The sequence below is a fragment of the Panthera tigris genome, chromosome A1, assembly GCF_018350195.1.
Source record: "Panthera tigris isolate Pti1 chromosome A1, P.tigris_Pti1_mat1.1, whole genome shotgun sequence".
In the NCBI taxonomy this organism is placed as follows: Eukaryota; Metazoa; Chordata; class Mammalia; order Carnivora; family Felidae; genus Panthera; species Panthera tigris.
In genome coordinates this window covers 156,728,641-156,750,320 of record NC_056660.1, presented here as the reverse complement: position 1 = coordinate 156,750,320, position 21,680 = coordinate 156,728,641, and the positions used below count along the sequence as shown (strand labels likewise).

At 36.6% G+C, this 21,680-nt stretch overlaps 1 long non-coding RNA gene across 3 annotated transcripts; it reads right to left on the bottom strand.

The window, feature by feature from the left end:
• Positions 1–1,950: 1,950 nt before the first annotated feature.
• On the bottom strand, positions 1,951–16,862 carry LOC122239696. 3 transcript variants are annotated; one of them, XR_006219070.1, is made up of 4 exons: positions 16,790–16,862; positions 14,099–14,434; positions 4,084–4,215; positions 1,951–2,269 (listed from the first exon to the last, which is right to left on the bottom strand). It is a non-coding gene; the product is annotated as an uncharacterized LOC122239696 (long non-coding RNA). The 3 variants fall into 3 exon arrangements; XR_006219067.1 differs by having other exon boundaries at positions 16,518–16,846; XR_006219068.1 differs by having other exon boundaries at positions 16,604–16,846.
• Positions 16,863–21,680: the final 4,818 nt, after the last annotated feature.

Here is a 21,680-nt window from a genome sequence, read left to right as displayed (position 1 = left end):
TGCCCCAGTTACAGTTATCTTTTCTTCGTTAGAGATAATCATCACCTGACTTTTGTGATGATTATTTATTTTTCTATATAGCTTTACTACATGTGCATCCCTAAGCAAACATTTTAATTTTGCTTCTTTTTGAACTTTTTATAAGTGGCATCACACTGTATATACTCTTTTGTGTCTTGATTCTTATGATCATCATCATCTGTCAGATTCATTCATGTGAATGTAGCTGTGGTTTGTTCCTTTCATTCATTTTTATTGCTGAATAACATCCAATGGATATATACACAACCATTTACTATTCCATCCCATTGTAGATGCATATGTGGGTTATTTGTAGTTTTTGTCTATTACAAACAAAGCCTCAAGGACCACTCTTATTAAATATAGTGGGTATGCTATGTCACAGGGTATGTGTATGTCCAACTTTAATAGATAATACCCAACTGATTTCAAAAATCATTTTAATTATCACACTCTTAGCTTCAGGGCATGAGAATTCTCCCCTTAATCCTTTATATACTTGAGTATACTTACTAAATGTCAGATATGATAGTAAGTGTTTTACTATTATTGACTTATTTACTACTTATTAATATTTAATATTCACCCTGTTGAGTACATGTCTTACTATCCTAATTTACAGGAGAGAAAATTGAGGCACAGAAAGAGGCTAAGTAACTTGCCCACAGTTATACAAACAATGAGTTGGGATTCCAACTTAGTAGACTGGCTCCAGAGTCTATGCCCTTACCCACTACACTGTGTTGATATATGAAAATACTTCCTTCATTATGTAATTTTTGTGAAGGAAAACATTGCATGTAACCTATAAAAATGCATATACTATAGGCTTTTTTTAACCTAGCTAAACATTTTCCAAATAAAATTTCCATGGGTTTTGAAGCCATTTGTTAAAAATATAAACATTTACAACATCTTCTGATTAGAGTGTAGAAACAAATGAGTAACATTAGGCAAGTTGGAAATGTATGTATCTAATATCATTAGATATTAACAAAAATCTTTACATAAAAAGTGGGGCTGAAAAATAAGTATTATGATTTAGTAACTCAGCTAAGGAAGCAGTTCTTCCATTCAAATTCATTTATCTTCATGAGATCTTTTCAGAGAAACTTGAAGTAAACAAAACGTAAAAGCAGACATCTACATTGCTGTATCACAAAGAGTTAAACTAAGAGTTAAGAAAAATACTGAATTACTGTTCTCTCTAAAAAGCTCTAACAGTAACATTTTAAAGAAAATGTATTTTGTGTTATTGTTAATACAGTTTAAAATTATTTAAAATATAATTTGCTTCATCTTTATTTCATCTATTGATATCTTTATTTCTGTATGTTTTATTGTATTCATTATATATTAACAGGAATATATGCATGTAATTTATAAAGATATTGAGAGTGTGTTCAAAATTCTTTCTTATTCGGGTACTCAGTCAAAAAAAGTTTGGAGACTACAGATCTGGTAGCTAGGGCTGTGCTCTAGAGAGCAAGCTTAGGAAAACACCATAGTGGAGTCCTGTGCTGTTGAATAGGGCATCAGGGCTGACTGCTGGGGTGAGAGAGGCGGGGAGAGAGGAAAGAAAGAGGAGATAGGAGGAGGCAACACAGATAAACTGCCGACCTATGTGCCTAGAAACCTGCCTGGTAAAAAATGTATTTATATTGTATTAACTTATCTAATGAGAGATAAAGCTTGCAAATTCACACAAAAATCATAAAATTCAAGATTAGCATCTTTTTGTTTTTACAACAAGAGCATGCATGTACTTCACACAGAATAACCTAAGCAGAGTCACATGCCAAGGTCAGTAACCATACAGTCAGTCATGAGAAAAGTTGACTTTATTCATTTTATTACTTGGGTAATTCTTCCCAGAGAAGTAGCTGACAGTTTATTACTTCTTTCTTTTAGTGGATTTCTTCTAAACTGCAAGGCTGCAATGCTGTCAATTCTGTTTGGAGAAGCCAAGGTGAAAATCCAGAATCTAACTACCGTAAACTCTTTCAGAAAAGGTGTAAAATGTGCATTTGTTTGTCTGAATTTATAGTAGCCACCCACCTCTATCATTGTGTGCAATCGTGTTTTTCAAACAATCGTTCTGCTTTCCAGTTAAAATGTTACTTAAAAATACCAGAACATATGTTCCTTTGAACCAGGACTCCTTGTTGCTACCAGCATTTTTCAAAGGATTGAACTTCAAAGAAATCAGGTTGTTCAGCCTTCAATATGCCTGCTCTGTTATTTAGTCCTTGAAAAATATATATACAAGTATCTTTATCAAACATTATTGATTGTATCATTTACTTATGCATAATATTTGTGAATATTTCCATTTGTAGCTATACAGAAATATATCTAATATAAATATTAGATTTAAATGGTGTAATACTCTGCTGATAGACCTTTGTGAAAATCTTAAATACATGAAAAGATAGATTTTTTCAATATTACTATAATCTGGCTCTACTGTTAACTGGACTAAAAGTCGTGCCATTTACAATGGTAGATTCCTCGTAAGTCTTCCCCATCTCTTATATTCCTTCTACTTGCCATCTCTGATATGCATCTGTGCTATGACCATCCATTGGGCATTATCCCAACTGGGCATTTTACAAGGCTGCTTTGAAATGTTCTCTTTTTTGTTTTCTCTTTTATGTTTACTTTGAGACCCAGGGAGAGCCTGCATAGTGTTGGTGGGGGAGGGGCAGAGATAAAGGGAGAGAGAGAACCCCAAGCAGGCTCCGTGGTGCAGAGCCTGATGAGGGGCTAGTTCCCAGGAACCCCAAGCTCATGACCTGAACCAAAATCAAGAGTTGGAGGCTTAACTGACTGAGCCACCCAGGTGCCCCCTCCTTTTTCATTTAATGGCAAGAACAAACCAATTCACCTCACTTCTGCCTCATACAATACTTCTGATCCTTATTTTTCTCACCTTGCTTTTTACTTTTCACACCCAACTCTATAATCTTGTCTGCAATGAAAAACTATTTTACAGTGAACAATTGAAATTTTCTTAGAAGCTTTTTTTTTTTTTTTTTTTCTAAGAAATGCCCAGCTGGTTAACAGCTTGTATCCCTGGGGAATAGTCCTTTGGCATTCAAACATCACCTAACTCAGGCATTTAAAACTTTCAGTTTATCTTAAGGACATTTTTTTTTTCTCTTCCTTTTGTTTTTCAGCTTATCCTGAGATCCCCTGGGCATATTCTTACTGACAGTGATCTCCATGGTCCTCTTTAGAGCCCATTCAATGTTTTAAATCTTAACCTGAGACTTCAGTACTATTATTTTTTATTGCTATTCTCACTACTCATCTTCAAATTAAAATATCTGGACTTGCATAGTTATTATTATCTTTCCAGTTATACTACCAGTTTCTTTCCCTGCTATAGCCAGATCCAAACTCCATTCCCAACTGGTAACTTTCCCCTACTCCTACAGGGCCGATACTATTCCTGCTAATGAAGGGGCTTGTCCAGTGTTCTTTCTCAAGATGTTCGGTGTAACAAGCTCCTTCCAGTTTTAGTACCAGGGTGGGACAAGAGCAATTCAATCTACATTAAAAGATTCAGCATCTTCATTCAAAAGTGTCTAGACTTTTCTCAGTGAAGTGGTAAGTAGCAGAAACAAAGCAAAGATGCTTCTGGACTCATCCCAGTGTCAATTAGAGCTTCTCAAAGTTTCCACTGAAATATTCCCCTAAAGAGAGGAACTTGAGCAATACCCCTTACCACGCTCAAACCTAAATCCCCATCCAGGCTGCAGCATAAGTTCCCCACTGCAAGCCCAGGGCTTTAAGTTCTCAAGTTTTGTCTTTTCAGTCATAGTATATTCTTGCTGATTTAATATAAAAATAAAGATTAAATTACTTACCAGCAGGTAAAACTAAAGGGTATGCATATTTATACTGTGATGTTCCCCCCCACCACCACATATTTTGCTTTACTACCAAATTGGCAAATCATAAGAACTCATGAAATTCTGAAAGGCAAGAAAACTCTTTTCTTTCTAGTGAAATCTAGCAAGACATGACATTTTACTGAACTGGTTAGTTAGCAACTACCTTTTTATAGGTGAACAGAAACGAAAGGATCATCAGTATTTGTTATTGGAATGGTTGCCATGTCAGACAAAAATCCTGTTTTTACTGGTCATTATGTCCAACTCTTCAGAGTAGTGGGAAAAGTTTATGATTCTGTGAACAAGAAGAATGAGACACTCAGAAATGTGCAACTCTGCCATAACACAAGAAGCAATGAAGTAGAGAATACAAACAAAACAGACACACAAAAAAAAGCAGTTTGCTTTGTTTTGTTTTGTTTTGTTACAAGCATTTTAGTACTCACTAGCTGTAGCCTTAAATGGAACAGTCTGTTACTAGGTCACTACCCATGAACATTCACAAATTATATACACTGTTAATAACTCCCCACACTAGACTCTAGAATTAGGAGACACCTTCAGCCACTGGGTTTTATTAACTCACTATGATTTCTAATACATGACTTAGTCCTGTTGCATTAACTGTGATTACAAGGATGTTTTGCTTACAACTCAGTCATGGTCTCAAAGCTTTTTATTGCAGGAGCTAAAAATGATGTAAATACAGTTGCTGTTCTAAACAACTGAGTTAGAAGTGTCACAGGGAGAGGCCAGCTGGGCTGCTCAGGCTGGCTTCAGGATGACATTGCCTCAGTCAAGTCACATTTTCCAGGGCTCATTCCTCAGTTTTGCAAGTCCAGAAACTTAATTTTGTCAGGGTGCCCAGAGCTGATCCTACTCAATGGATGAGTTTGTGCTAACTCAATGCACAAGAAGCCAGTGTATAACCTAGATTTGCTCATTTATAACGAGAAGGGTAACTATTAAAGGGCCTAGAAACTTATGATATGTGGCTAACACCTTCTTTTCCCTGTAGGGAAGTCTACATGGGAAGCCCACTATTATCCTTTCCGTTCAACAAACGTTTTGTTTTTTGAGAGAGAGAGAGAGAGAGAGAGAGAGAGAGAGAGTGAGCAGGGGAGAGGGGCAGAGGGGGAGAGAGAGAAAGAGAGAGAAAGAAAGAGAGAATCTTAAGCTAGCTCCATGCCCAGCGCAGAGCCTGACACTGGGCTCGATCTCAGGACCCTCGGATCAAGACTGATCCAAAATCAAGAGTAAGACACTCAACCAACTGAACTACCCAGGTGCCTCTCAACAAGCATTTATTAGGCATCTAAGGTATAGGTCATTTTGATCCCAAGGATGTTTTGCATATATAAATAAATGGTTTAATTGGAATTAAGCCAGAAAGTGGAAATTTGTGCCAATTTAAAACTTGCTCAACCTTCTACAGTTCTGTCTTCTGATTGGCAGATTCAGGCTTAGGAGAGACCAAGGTCTATCTACATGATGGGATTAGCCACAAAGATCATCCAACAGCCACATTTACAAAGCCATCTTCTAAATATGGTTCTTACCTAGAGCTTCAAAGGAATCTAATAGCCCACGGAACAAGTATGCAAACAACTGTACTAAATGCACTTGTGTTCTTCTAGATTCTCATATCAAGGAAAACTTGGTATCTTCTAAACTTCTAAAACTTAGAATCTTCCAGAGCCAACCTGGACAATCGGGACTATCAATACCACCTGCTAATCAATATTAGGGCATTTCTAGAGTGAATTCTTCCTGAATTTTACAGCCACTTTAACCTGATATCCTCCTTGCTACAGGCCCAGCTATAATGTATCCTGGTCACCTAGATTTGCCCATGCATTTTTCCTGCAAAACTTTTCTAGTTTACCTTCTGTAATTCCAATTGGGGTAGAGGGGAGAACCAGACCATTATTCCTTTATCCTCCTGAAGAACTGTTCTTCTGATCCAAAGAGCCATTTGCTATACTTCCTTCTATCTTTCCTCTTGCTGTCATTTAGCAACCTCCCACTCAACCACCAACCTCCACTTCATACATTGTTCACTATTTTTCTCTCTGCTCCAAATATGTTCATGATCCTCCATGATGTCGATGTCCACATGAATTACTCTTTCAACTTCTTAGCCTCTCTTCTTTGGTGACCTTCACCTCCACTCCACTTTATCCCTCCTTTTCAATGTCCTGTCCCTAGGCATTATCATTACCCACAACTGTTCCACACCTACAACAACACATTCAGATATTCCACAACCTGGACACACAACCTTCATCCTTCCATTTCCATCATTCAGTTGCTCCCTGCTCATGCTCTCATACAATATCCAAACCCTTGACCCTTCCATGTTCTCCTTCTCTGATAGCCCTCTTCTGTCTTTATTTCCCACCCTATCCATTTGAAATCCCATGGTGCATCTCTTTGTGTTTAGCCTCACATCCCTTGTTCTGTAGTCCTTCAGTCCAAAACTCCAACCCTGGATCAATCCAGCTGTCTGATTTTTTCTATACCCATATTTTAATGGCTAAATCTTACTATAGAAAGTCATCATGCAGATTGGTGGTGCTACAAATTCACAGTCTCCAACTTCAATTGAACACTGGGTATTTCTTGCCAAATGTGGTTATTGCTCTTATTCTCCAGAGTGGTTCAAGCCTTCTCACTGTCTTCTGTCTCAGACTTTGACATCTCCTCCCTCCTTATCTTCCCTAATGTTTTCTGTCCCAGAGAAAGAGGAAGCATCATGGGGTGCCTGGGTGGCTCAGTCGGTTAACTGTTGAACTCTTGATTTTGGCTCAGGTCATGATCTCACAGTCATGAAATTGAGCCTTGAATTGGGCTCCACACTGGGCATGGAGCCTGCTTAAGATTCTCTCTCTCCCTCTCCCTCTTCCTCTCCCCTGCTTGTGCTCTTTCTCTCTCAAAAGAAAGAGAAAAGAAAAGAGAAGAAAAGGAAGGAAAGGAGAGGAAAGGAAAGGAGAGGAGAGGAAAGGAAAGGAAAGGAAAGGAAAGAAAAGAAAAAAGAAAAGAAAAGAAAAGAAAAGAAAAGAAAAGAAAAGAAAAGACAAGACAAGACAAAGGAAGCATCAGATGGGGAACTACCCTCAGCTTCCCACTACTAAGCCAACACATACATCCTTTTCTTTGCCCTTCAGTTACCGTGCAATAGATTCCCTCATCTTATTTAAGGCTGGTATACCAGCCTCTGGTAGTGCTGTGTGTGCTTCCCCTTTTGACACTGGAGGAACTGCACTCCATCTGTTTCCCCTTTCTTCTCTGGTGTCTTCGACATTTACCTCTCTGCTATTCAATACTGTCAGTATTTAAACATGTCTGAGTCTCTAGTTACTATTTTTTCTTCCCCATTTGGCTCAAAGCAACTTTTTTTTTTTTTAAAGAAAATATCTTTTAGTCCTGAGTTATTTAATTACTTCACTTGTCAGGACTTGTATGCTTATCTATAGCAAATTTCTAGTGTTTTCAACAGACCATTTTAGATTTTTTTTTTATTTTTTAATATATGAAATTTACTGTCAAATTGGTTTCCATACAACACCCAGTGCTCATCCCAAAAGGTGCCCTCCTCAATACCCATCACCCACCCTGCCCTCCCTCCCACCCCCCATCAACCCTCAGTTTGTTCTCAGTTTTTAACAGTCTCTTATGCTTTGGCTCTCTCCCATTCTAACCTCTTTTTTTTTTTTTAACAGACCATTTTAAATGCTGCAAACTTGCTTACCTGGAAAATGGTTAGGACTTAAAACTCAAGTATTAAACAAGTTTTTATTATTGTAAATTATGAAATATACAACAGTGCATGTTTTAATGAATAATTATAAAACAAATACCCATTTAACCATCATTCAGGTGAGGAAATACCCCAACCTATGCATCCCTTCTAGATACTTTCTCACACTTCTACAGGTGACCACCAATCTGAATTTTATGGTAACAGTTTCCCAGCTTTTCCTTATAAAGTTTAACTCTTTCTTTGCCTGCTCAGGCCCACTCTTCTCACTTCTCCACCCTGCTCTATATACGGGGAAGCTAGCTTGTACGAACTGTATCAACAAGCTCCATTGGCCTCTGGCTTCCACTTGCATTTATCAACAGGGAGATCAGATGGAGTGGAATGAAATAGGATATTTTCCTCCCCTGCCTCCTCTCCTGGAGAGTCTCCCCAAGGGCTAGCTGGGTTGGTTTTATTACTAACTGTGTTCACCAGGGTTAGGCAGAGAAACAGAATCAACATGGGGTGTGTGTGTGTGTGTGTGTGTGTTTATATATATAATACTGTTATACATCCTGAACTGACATAAAAGTCATATATATATGTCATATATATGTATGTATATATGGCATACATATATATGAAGGAGAAGGAGAGAGAGAGAGAGATTTATTTTAAAGAATTGGCTCATACAATTGTGGAGGTTTGGTGAATCAAAAATCTGTGTGGTAGGTCAGCAGGCGGGAGACCTGGGGAAGAGTTGCAGTTCAAGCTCAAAGACTGCTGGCAGAATTCCTTCTTGCTTGAGGGAAGTCAGTCTGTTCTATTAAGGCCTTCAATTGATTGGATGAGGCCTACCCATATTATGGAGGTAATCTGCTTTACTCAAAATGCACTTATATAAATGTTAATCTAGAATGAATAAGTCACGGGAGTAAAAGGCACAGCATAGGGAATATAGTCAATGATATTATAATCATGTTGTATGGTGACAGATGGTAACTACACTTGTGGTGAACATAACATAACATAGAGAAGATGAATCACTATGCTGTACACCTGAAACTAATGTAACGTTGTGTGTCAACTGTACTAAAAATGTGTTTAATAAATGTTAATTACATATTTTAAAACACCTTCACAGAAATCTAGAATAAGTTTGACAAATGTCTGGACACCATGGCCCAGTCCAGTTGGTATACAAAATTAAACATCACAACAACCAAAGGTCACTGTTCCTATGAGACTTAACTCTTCATGCAACTCTCTCCTTCTGCATTCAATCTGCTTACCCCTTCCCATCTAAGGATAGTTATGCCTCCTGCTCTTATTGGCACTAGGACACTGTACCATTCCTTATAGCTTTTCCCAAACCCTTCCCACACCTCTTATTAAACAATCTTCACTTGCCTAGCTTGAGAATATCAATACACTACCCAAGTGTGTAATCCTAGAAAATAGAGTTGCCTGCTTTAGAACTTGATGGTGTGTGTATTCTGTTGTGTCATGCTTCCTTTGTTCAATGGTATTTACAGAAGTTTCACCCATATTGTTACATATGACAACAGTTCATTTATTTTCAGTACTGTCAATGTATCAGTATTTATATATCCATTCTAGGGTTAATGAATTTATGCATTGTTTCGTTTCCAGTTTGGGGCTATCATAAACAATACTGCTATGACTATTCTTTACATATGTCTCTTTCCCTGTCCCTCTGCCCCTCCCCCCCATGCACCTGCACATGCTCCCACTCTCTCAAAAACTAAAAAAATAATAAAAATAAATAAAAGTAAGTCCTTTAAGTTCTTTAAAACCTTTAAAGATCAGCTGGTAATAATGCTTGTGAAGTAAATTTCTCTAATATAATTTCACAAAGGAAGATTAATTTCTGCTTTAAACAGGCTATGTTTCCACTAAAAGAATTTATACATTTTATAATATGCAAGCATGAAAAAATATTGCATTCAGGGGTTGCAAATGAAAAAAAAAAAAGAACTGAGCAATTTAGAGAATAATGAATGCTATTTCCAAGACTAAAACATTCAGATCTCTGCCAAACTCTTTCACTTCTACAAAAGTAAGTTTTAGTAAGACTGTGTATCTCTGTGTGTGTTTCTGTGGTGTGGTGTGTTTATGTGTATCTATTGTGTGAGAGACTGTCTTGTGTCCATGTGTCTGTGTTTCTGTGTGCATGTCTGTCTGTGCGTGTTTATGCATCTGTGGTATCTTGGGGGCAGGATAGAGAAGGTGGGATTTTAGTGGTATAAAAGAAAGGAAGGAATCCATTTCTGTTGGAACCCATCTTCCATTGGATAAGAAAAGAATAAAATACATTTATTTTTATTACCAAAAAACCCTTGACAATAGGTGAAATAATTGAATAATTTTATGTCTGTAAGTTTTAGACATTTTAATAAAACTTTATCACAAAAGAAATCCATGTCCATTGTTGTATAAGTTTCACATAAACACATCTGACCACCCATTGATAACCACTTTATATCCTTCCAGATATTTTGATGTATATATACATACATATTTTTGCAAAATGGGATTACTGTCAATAAACCTTTTCTTAGCAATATGACATGAAGTCAACAAATACTTGTTAATTCTATTCCTAAACCATAGCAGAGTACAGGATATATGGAAAAAATTAAGAAAATATCTGTTAAATAAATGGAGGAATCCTTTATGGTTGTCTTTGGTAATATTTTTCCCGTTGGCATGTTTATATATTTATGAATTCCATATGAAGTGAGGATTTTAGGCCTTTGTTTTTTATATAACAAAGGCTGTTTCCCTCTATTTACATTTAATTTTAATTTTCCTCTTCCAAAAGAATAGAAAGTAACATTTGAACATATAGCTTAATCTCACTGAATAAAAAAGTCACCTGATTTAAATCAAATGGGGCTTCACTGCAACTTTTAAAGAAATAAATGAAGCAAATGCAATATATGAGAGCAAAGTGCTGACTGCTCCTCACTAGAGGTTCTGCTCTATTTAAATAAAGATATGGGAGTGATTTGTAGATAGTAGTGCAGAATATGCCAAAAAGCAGTACATTTTTGAGTCAGAATGTCTTGGTTCTTATCCCACTTGTGCCCTTCAGCAGCTGGGTGATAAGGGAAAAATCACTTAATGCCTCTAAGTATATGTAAGCAAATGGTCTCTAAGTAGTATTTCATCCCTTAAAGATTATTTCCAGAATAGATACTTATTCTTAAATATGAAACAATATATCTAAACCCCCAAATCAGGCTCGGTTTCTCTGCCATAAATTTGATGGTAACATGAGAATATATATATGTATATTATCCTGTTTTATTTTTGCCATAATTATTTTTAAATACCTGGGTTTTTTGAGTTATGTTTAATACTTCTCGCAGAGAAGGTTTTGTTTTGTTTTGTTTTGTTTTGTTTTGTTTCTCTCTGTTGGCAGAGTTGGTAGAGAGTCAACTCTGTTGACTAAAAGCAAGTATTTTGTGTTCTTAATTTCTCCCTTGAGAGAATCTTGGTATCACGAAATGGAACTATTAGTACAGTTGTAAATGGAACAAGCTACTGAATGATCCTTTAAATATACTCCATTAACTTTAGTTCAGTAAAAGTAACATCATGGGGTATTTTAGTCCACTGTGTTTTGTTGTTTTTTTTAAAACTAGGATATTATTAAATTAGAAACCTAATTTTACTATAGGCATTATTTATCTCCATTTTATAGATGAGGAAACCCAGAGTCTAGGAGATTAACAATGTGTCCCATTTTTTAAAGTAGGAGAGCTGAGACATGAACACAGGTTAGCCTGGCTCCAATCACTCTGAAAACACCATTCTCCTAAATATATATACATCCTGTCCATTCATGGAAACGTGCCCAGCTGAACCTCAGCCTGGCAAAAATAAATGCTCAATAGTTATTGTAACCACTTTATTACAGGAGAACTCAGTGGTGTGCAAGCTGAAAGTAACAATCTCCTTTCTCCAGCTGTCCTTCAAATTTGCACTGTTCTGACTCTCTGTGCTCCACCTTCACTATCTTGAAATCCCAGGTAGATTTTGTAGTTCTGTGCTGGCTCTCATGTAATAAATGAAGTTTTAGTACCTAGAGTCCAGTCTGGGGTAATAATCCAAACACTAATCTCATTCCATTTAAAACTTTCCTTTCCTAGTTGAGTTTTGCTGGGGGTTGGAGGGTGGGGGCGGAAAGCTCTTACTTAACTATGTGGTTGTGACTAGCTTTGGTGCCCTCGGGAACCACAAATAGTCAAAGGTGACTGTGCTATATGGAACCCTACTGGTAACCTCCTATTGCACTTCTATCTGGTTTACCATTCTGAGAAGCCCATGGGCTTCTAGCAGCCTTCCTCCCTCACACTGCCCCTTCAGGTGGAGTCTATTTTGTGGAGATGTTAGGCTGGGTCCCTCCACAGGTGCCCATATCTAATCCACAGCTTGCTCCCAAATAGCCTTCCCTTTCTTTCCTCTTGAATAGAACGTGCCCATTTCATTCCAGCTCCATTGGTTTTGCCTACTTGCCTTTCCCACCTTTCTTCCTCTCTGTCAATTGAAATGTAATTCCAGCTAATCTCAACACACACCCTTCCCCATGAAGCTTTTCCAGATATACCTATTCCTTCAATGGTTTTCCCAGTTTGAAGTCCTGAGCACTACAGTCTGTCCAAAAAAAAAAAAAAAAAGGCAATTTTACCTAAGAATATCTTGGATGAAGCAATAAAAATGATCAATTTTATTAAATATTGACCCTTGGATATATGTCATTTTAATATTGTGTGAGTTAATAGGAAGTATGCATAAAGCCCTTCTGCTGCATACTGAAATACATGATTGCCTCAAGGAAAAACTAATATTATACTTGTCCTGACCTGTGACTTGAATTAGTGACTTTTTCCATGGAATATAATTTTCACTTGAAAGAACACCTGACAGAAACCATGGTTATATAGCATTGAGTGTTTGCCAGGGTATTTTCTAAAAAATGAAAGAAGGTTGTCATTTCAAGGAAAACAAGTGACAGTGTTTAATGCCAATGAGAAATTTAGAACAAAAATTAGAATTTGGGAAAACTTACATCTGGCACCATAAGTTTCACAACTTGTGGTGGTTATGTAGCTATGTCCCAATATTCTTTGATCCAGTTCTCCTCAAGAGGCAGGGCTTAGTTTCCCAACCATTGATTGTGGGCTCAGCCATTTCTACTAAATAGAATATGGCTGAAGTGATGAGCTGTCATATTGAGATTAGGTTATAAAATGACTATGCTTCTGTCTTAGGTGAGCTCTTTTATATTCATATTCTCTCTCTCTCTCTCTGTCTCTCATCACTCATCTAGGACAAGCTGTCAGGTTGTGAGGTAGCCCTGGGAGAAGAAAGCCAACTGCTACACCTTGAAAACACTCAAGCAGCCTATGGAAAGGTTCACTTGGCAAGGAACTGAGGCTTGCAAGCAACCATGTGAGTAAACTTGGAAGTGGATCCTCTGAAGCCTGCCAAATGGCACATGAGTCAGTTTGGAAGTAGTCTGTCTCTCAGTTTAGCCTTGAAATGACTGCAGCCCAGCCAACAGCTTGATTGCAACCTTTTGAAAGACCCTGAACTGGAACCACTCAGCTAAGCCATTCTGGATTCCTGACCCACAGAAACTGTGAAATAGTTAAAATTTATTGTTCTAAGTTGCTAAGTTTGAGTAATTTGCTATGCAATAATAGATGATACTATAGCTTCCCCAAACTTAAAGACTTTTCTGATAAGAGCAGTGGTAATATTAACAAAGAGGGGTTTTTTTTTGGGGGGGGGGAGGGGAGAATAGGGGAATACCGGGAAAATTGTTGAATGATGAAACATGCCAATGGAAGGTCTACATAAATCAAAGGACCAAATGATTATCCAAATGATCGATGCATGATGCCACGAAATCATGCATTAGTAAAAGATCCAGTCAAAGTACACAACAGACCAATAAATTTAAATGTAACAAGAGTATATGATTTCTATGTTGCAACTAACCCTTAGGAAACTACCACCTATTGAATGCTGTTACAGGATCAAAGAAGACTGTCCACACTTATCAGCAAAGAGTATTGACACACTCCTTCCTTATACAACTACATATCTGTCTAAGCCTGAAATTTCCTCATGTATTTCAACCAAAATAATGTACTGTAACAGATTAAATTCAGAGGCAGATTTGAGAAGCCAGATGTTTTCCATAAAATTAGACATGTGAGAGATTTGCAAAAACATAAACAATATCACTCATCTCACTACGTGTTTTATTTTGAAAACTATAGTGATTTTTCATGAAAAGACTGTTATTGTTATTTTAAAAGAAACTGTATTAGTTGTATACTGCTGTGTCACAAGTCATGCCAAAATTTAGTGGCTTCACAGTATTTATTTCTTATCTCACCATTTCTGTGTGTCAAGAATCCAGGTGCAGCTTCTTTGGGTTCCTCTGGCTCAAGGTCTCTCCCAAAGTTGCCTACATTCAAGGTGTCCGCAGAGCTGCAGTCATCTTAAGGCCTGCCTGGGGCAGGATCAGCTGCTCAGCACGCTTACATGGCTGTCAGCAGGACCCAGTTCCACACTGCTGTCGATCAGACACATCAGTTCCTTGCTATATCGGTCTCTCCACAGGAAAGTCACAACATGGCAGCTGGCTTCCCTCAAAGAGACACAGAGACAGGGGCCACAGTCTTTCTGCAACCGAATCTTGAAAGTGGCATCCCATCATTTTGGCCGTGTCCTTAAAAAAAAAAAAAAAATCAATTAATCCAGCACATGCTCAAGGGGAGGGGATTACACAAGGGCATGAATACCACCAGGTAAGAATCATTGGGAGCCCTCATAAAGACTGCCTACCATATGAATTAACAAGTATTTTCTAAATTTCTCAGCATTAATTTCTAATAAGTTATTATCAATAGGTACAAATCACATAAACAAAAATTTGGGGGGGTTCTCAATAATTTGTAAGAGTGTAAACAGCTTTTGAGACCAAAAAGTTGAGAATTGCTATTCTATTAATACAAACATTGGCTTTCCACATGGTAAAGATGCAGGGCATTTTTTCAAGAGCTGATAATTCATGTCTTACTTTTATTATTATTCATAACTATAAACTCTTTTCCCCAAAATGATAGTATTTACAATAGCATTATAAGATACACAAGTACATAGTGAAATACAGTAATGTTTGCCAGAAGTACGTATACAGTGGGTATAGTATCAAGACTTATGAGTACTATATATACCATATATTTATCACATATCTGAGAATACTTCATTAAAAATTTTTCATAATACTTATTCAATATACTAAGTGCTTACATTGATACCACTCAATAATTGGTGATTTTATTATTATTTTGTTCAGCAAATATTTGGAAAACTCTGGACAAAGAATAGTATTAGAGTTAGAGATTTATAAAGTTTCTAACAATTTAAGGCAATATTCCGATGTGATTTCCATGAAACAGAATTTAATGATAAAATGAATGAACTGCAAGACTTTGGGGTGTGGAGAAAGGAGAGGAAGGAGGAAGAGAAGACATAGAGAATAGCCAGAAATAAAACACAAACTTATCTTATGAAAGAAAAAGAAGGTTATGTTAAGAAGTATGGGATATCGCTAGCATCAGATACTTATAAAACTCAAAAAGAATGAAGACTGAAAAAGTTTTAGATTTGGTGATAGGACTTTAACACACACACACACACACACACACACACACGCACACACCCAAAAAAAAAAAAAAAAAAAAACCCGCACAGGGCCAGAATCAAATCTAAGTAGGAAGTAAGAAAGCTGAGACCACAAAGGGAAGAGAAAACTTTGGTCAGTAACAAAGTAACCAAAGAAGGTTGCGAGATCTAAGGAACAGGAGATCTAAATTTGTACCTTCCTACTGTTCTTTAAGAACCAAAGAACTGACAGCATTTACTCTTTATACAAGCCAATAAGGGTCAATTTTGAATTGTATTCAATTACATTAAACCAAATGGTTTGATAAACTAAATTTTAGGGCTGCCTGGGTGGCTCAGTCAGTTAAACATCTGACTTTGGGTCAGGTCACTATCTCACCATTTGTGGGTTCGAGCCCGGTGTTGGCTCTGTGCTGACAACTCAGAGCCTGGAACCCACTCTGTGTTCCCCCCCCCCCCGCCCCTCCCCTGCTCGTGCTTGGTCTCTCTCTGTCCCTCAAAAATAAATAAAAAACGTTAATAAAAAAAATTTAATAAACTAAATTTTAGAGATACTGCTTTGACTAAGAATTTTTCTATTTTTTTTTTCTTGCCAGTATGCTCTAAGTCTATCCTTGATTTGTTCCCTATACTAAGTGTCCCTAATATCTGGTTTGATCCTGGAAAAACTACAGTTACAAAAATTTGCATGACTATCTGTGATAATGTCTCACAATTGCTAAGGTCAAAAAAAATTTTAAGAGCTCTGTTTCAACTCCCTTACTTTAATGATCAATAAATTTGAGGCAAGGGAATGTAGTTCCTACAGGTGGCCACATCAAGCCTGGCACTAATATCCCAGGTCTCTTAACTTCTAATCCTGGGGTCCCTTATTGGCATCACATTATGCAACATTACTTTTGATGATATTTTCCAAAATTACTGCTGGTGTAATTTTAACAAAAAACTTGATACTTTGGGAGAAAGGGTTTGAGGGCGAATAAACCTCTGAAAAATAAGGGACACTGAATTGACAAGAATTGAAAGGTGTTAGCTTTTAGGATTAAATATTTCTGCTCCCTGGTACTATTTTTGGGCTTCCTAAATCCATCATTCCTTTTCTTCAAAATGATGTATGGCAGGACCTTGTCTCTTGAGCCTTCGTTTTCATCACAAATAAATCAACCACATTCTGCCCCATTTACTCTTCTCCACAGACTGAACTCCAAACCTCTGGGGCCAGAGGATCTCCAATTTAAGCTAGGAGCGCAGTTCTCTGGGTCCGCATTTAAATCTCAGTTGCTAGGGCCCGAAGCACTCCCAAAATTGAGGGATGAGTTGTAGGAGATGGCAAGAAAACCCCTCGGAGCCTGCGCCACATCCCGGGGCCCTTGAGAGGTCCTGAGTGTTACAATACCACACACGCAATTCAGGACCCTCCTTCCTGCGCCTGGAGACCAATGTCTCTGTCCCAGGCTCCAACTGGCGTGGCTCTGCCCTGTGCGTGACGTATGACGTCACACGTTTGGCACGTGCCACCAGATCTGCAAGGACTATCCCAGAGGCTCGTGGTTACACGTGTTTGGAAGTGGGAGGAGGTGGGCCTTAGGCTATTGGTTTTTCATTTCCAAGTGGGAGGCTGCTGGTGGACGGCAGAGGCTGCAGCCTTCTGGGCTGGGCGGGCCTGGGACAGATGCGTTAGTAGCCGCCGAGCTCGAGCTCCGAGGGCAAGGAGGCAGCCTGCACCTGGCACCTGCACCAGCACCTGCACGGAGCGCACCGCACCCTCCTTCCGACGGCGCACTTCCAGGAGAGCTGGCCTAGGTGAGGACAGCCCTCAGTGCCATCAGCACCTTGTCGCCGCTACCCCAGGCTACCTTCTGCTGAGAACAGCTCTGTTTATTGAAAGGAGAAGGGTTCTTTCATCTTTATTTTTTCAACTGGGTGATGATGAAACTTCAACCAAGAGATTTTGAGCTTTAGCGAAATGACACCATTACCTGAAAGTAAAGTAAACTTTATGTAGAATATAAAGGTACTTAGTTTTTAAAAACATACTGATTTTGCCCCCAAAGGCTAAACAATAACTATTTAAAATGGTATACATCCCTGGCGTCTCAGGTCTTCCTTATTTTTTCACGGGAGTTCTTCCTTGACATGTCAATTGATAGTGACCCAGTCTTCTCTGTATGTTGATCTATTTCATTCCAGTATCACATGGGATGACCTCGTTTATTTGCTTGTTTATAGTGTCTTCTATAATGCAAGTTCAAGGAGAGCTATGATCCGGTCTGTTTTATTTATCTGCTCCAGCTTCTGGCACAGTGCCTAACGTTTGTTGATTAGATGAAATGTTTTCTGACTCTGGCCACCCAAAGCTGGCACCCTTGCTCTTGCTTGCATAAGTGACAACATCCTCTGTATGTCAGTGTTCTTGTGTTCATAATATTTTATTGTAATTGTCGCTGAATATGTCTGTGCTACACTACGTGCTCCTTTATTTAGAGTAAGGACTTTTATTCATTTTTGTCTCCCATGTGCCTGGCATACAGTGGACACTCAGATTTTTATTGAAAAGGTGGAAGTTATCCAAAATAAAATTTTTAATAATCTGTATCTTTTCTAACCTTTAGACTAGAAGAGTATTTCTCCTCTTTTTGGTATTTTTTTCCCCCTGATACTGAAAGCCACTCACTCCAACTAAGAGAGGTAATAATATGTGTGGTGAGAATAATTCAAAATTTTGAATAGAGAATCTAGATAAGAGTCTCTGTTCTGCTATTTTCTGGTTTGGAGATACTCTAAATTTTTCAGAGCCTGGCTCACCATTTGTAGATAGAGATAATAATACTTACATATGGTCTATGTAACCATTCTATTTCTTTAGATAGAATCCTAAAAAAAAAAAAAAGCCAAACAAAACACAACAAAACAAAAGTGGCTTAATACACTCTTTCAAAAGAAAAAAAATAAAGATTCTCCATTCTCCCATCCTCTGCTTAGATAACACATATTAGACATATTTAGTTTTGAGTTTGATTGAAACTTATTCATGTACAAATGTGTAAAAACCACAAATTAGGCAGATACAATTTAAATCATTGGTCAGAAACACTTTATTTTAAATAAAAGGCATTGTTTTTTACATAAATGTTACATATAATCTTTACAATTTAGGACTGTAGGTTATTTATTAGTCTTTTAACATGTAAAAATTGTGTACAAAATAACTTAGAAATACCTAAGAGGATTGGTTGGTACTGGCTGAAAATAAATGTAGTCTCATGACAAGTTGAGATAAATTCACACCTAGTTAATTAAGTCTTGTCAGCGCTCCATGTCAAAGAGGTGTCATTGACTTGCTGTTAACGTGTTTGGTGGAAATAAAGAATGGGATCCATCATTCAGTATTCATTTTTGCCACTGTTGAACGAACATAATTTTCTTTTTTGATAATTATGTAGAATTACATGGAATAACTAGTTTTCTTTTTCATTGTGCTTGAACATTATTGGTTTGACCAGAGAGATACTTAAGTATTTGGGTAATTAAGTTATACATTCTGTGACCCTAAGTGAAGGGACCAAAATACACAATCTGTATTGGTTCCTGCAAAGGTTATTGCAGAAGTGGATAAATTTAAGACTTCTAACCAAAGGCTATAAGAAATGTGGACTGTGAATACTTAAGTGTATTTAATATGTATTTATTTGCTTTACTTGACATGCTTCAATTTAGATTGCTTGTTTCCTAGGTGGAAGAATCTATCAAGATATGTAGCTGCTCAAAAACCCTTATTGGACAATGATAACTACAGATTGATGAACGATATGTAAGAAAAGAATGATTTTAATTTAAAATGTAAATTTATAGCAAAATTTTCTAATACTAAAATAAGATCTATTTTTCAATCACAGGTATATATAATATATGTATTATGTATATGGCATATATATATGTGTGTGTATATATACACACACACACACACACACACACACACACACACATATATATATATATATATATATATATATATATATATATATATAAAACGTAGTTTACATTCACCATAAAACCTGAACAAGTTACTAGTAAAAGAAATGGCTTCTCTTGGTTCATAGAAAATAGCAATAAGGAGTTGATTCTGTCCCACTGGATGTAACCTCCAATAGAATAAGGGTTTTGTTTATTTTGTTATTTTGTTCACTCAGTGCTGAACAGTGAGGGCACATAGTAGCTGCTCAGTAAATACTGAATAAATGAGAGAAGCCTCCTCCCTGTTATTACTGGAATAGCCATTAATGATAATTTTGTCACAAAAGTCATTATAGGAATTTGCTCTCCAGGTTTTTATTGTCTTATTGTTTTTATTAAATATTAGGAAATCACATATATTTATAAATCGTTGCAAGACATAAATAACTATAGTACATTTGTGCACACGATTAAGTTTTAGAAAAAAGTAGGGTACTATTATCTTGGAAATTGTTGTGTGCGCTTGGACAAATCCTGTGTCTTAGTCTCACCCTCCGAGATAGCAACCAGTACACTGAATTTTGTTTATTGTTCCCTTTCTTTTTCTATAGTTTTACCACACATAGGTGTACTGCTAATATATTGCTTAGTTTTGAATATTTTTGAACTTCATATAAATGAGATCTTGCTATTTTTTCTGTATCTTTTCCTCATTCAATATTATTACATTCCTGAGATTTTTTTCATGATGTTGCGTGTAGCTATATTTTTTAATTTTTACTGCTGTGTAATTAACTATTATGGATATATTATAATTTGTTAACTCTGTAGTTAATAGATGTTTGAGTTGCTTACATTTTTTTCATATTACAATTAGAGCAGCAGTGAACATTTTAGTCCATGTATCCTGGTGCCAGAGGGGATTTTTCCAGGATTGAAATTGGTGGTCACAGCTATGCATATCTTCACTGGTACTTCATAATACTGTTTTTCGAAGTCATCATGCCAATTTACATTCTTATTACCACTGAATGAGAATTTCTGAGCTCTACATTACTGCTAGCACTTGATACAAGATGAAAGCAATGAGAATTGCAAGGAAAACTTGAATATAATTTATGGAAGATTTGAACATTGTTTTACAGTGACAGAGCTAATAGGCAGAAATTAGTGGGCTATATAAGAATTGAATAATATAATCAATAAACTGAGTTTTTTCATAATGTAAATGTACTTATACATTTTTTGACTGAAGAATATATGGTTCCTTTGTATGATTTAGGACATTTATAAAAAATTGGTCATGTACTTGTTCACAAAAGAAACATTAAAATCAGGAAAGTAGACATTTTATGGGCAATATTCTCTGATCTAAAAGCCAATCAAGTAGAAACAATAACAGAGTATCAAATCTAAATGACTTGGAAATTATAAAACATAATTAAGATTGTTCTTGGAGCAAAGAGGAAATCACAGGAAGTATTATAAAGAACTCTAAAAAAATTTATGGGATAAAGTAAAAGATTTATTTAAAGTACTTTCATTATTGAAGAAGAAAGACTAAAATAAGTAAATTTTGTACTTAAATTCTTTCTGAGTATAAATTAAAGAAGAAATAAAGAAGAATGTATAAGATAAGAAATAATATAGATACAGAAGATTAAAATAATTACATTCAGCTCAGTGACAACATACTTGAAAATCTTATATAAGAGGATTTCCTAATGAGACATTAATTATTAAAATGGCCCAAGAAGAAGAAAATTTTAATATAAAAATTAACATATATGAAATGTAAAAGTTGGTAAATCTAATTTTTAAAACAATAATCAAGACTAAATACTTCCACAATGGAATTCTAGCTAGCATTTAAAAAAAGCAAGGGGGGAATTTTATTGTATATAAAATAAACTTCTGGGTTTTTTTTTTAATATTTTTTTTCAATATATGAAATTTATTGTCAAATTGGTTTCCATACAACACCCAGGGCTCATCCCAAAAGGTGCCCTCCTCAATACCCATCACCCACCCTCCCCTCCCTCCCACCCTCCATCAACCCTCAGTTTGTTCTCAGTTTTTAAGAGTCCCTTATGCTTTGGCTCTCTCCCACTCTAATCTCTTTTTTTTTTCCTTCCCCTCCCCAATGGGTTTCTGTTAAGTTTCTCAGGATCCACATAAGAGTGAAAATATATAGTATCTGTCTTTCTCTGTATGACTTATTTCACTTAGCATAACACTCTCCATTTCCATCCACGTTGCTACAAAGGGCCATATTTCATTCTTTCTCATTGCCACGTAGTATTCCATTGTGTACATAAACCACCATTTCTTTA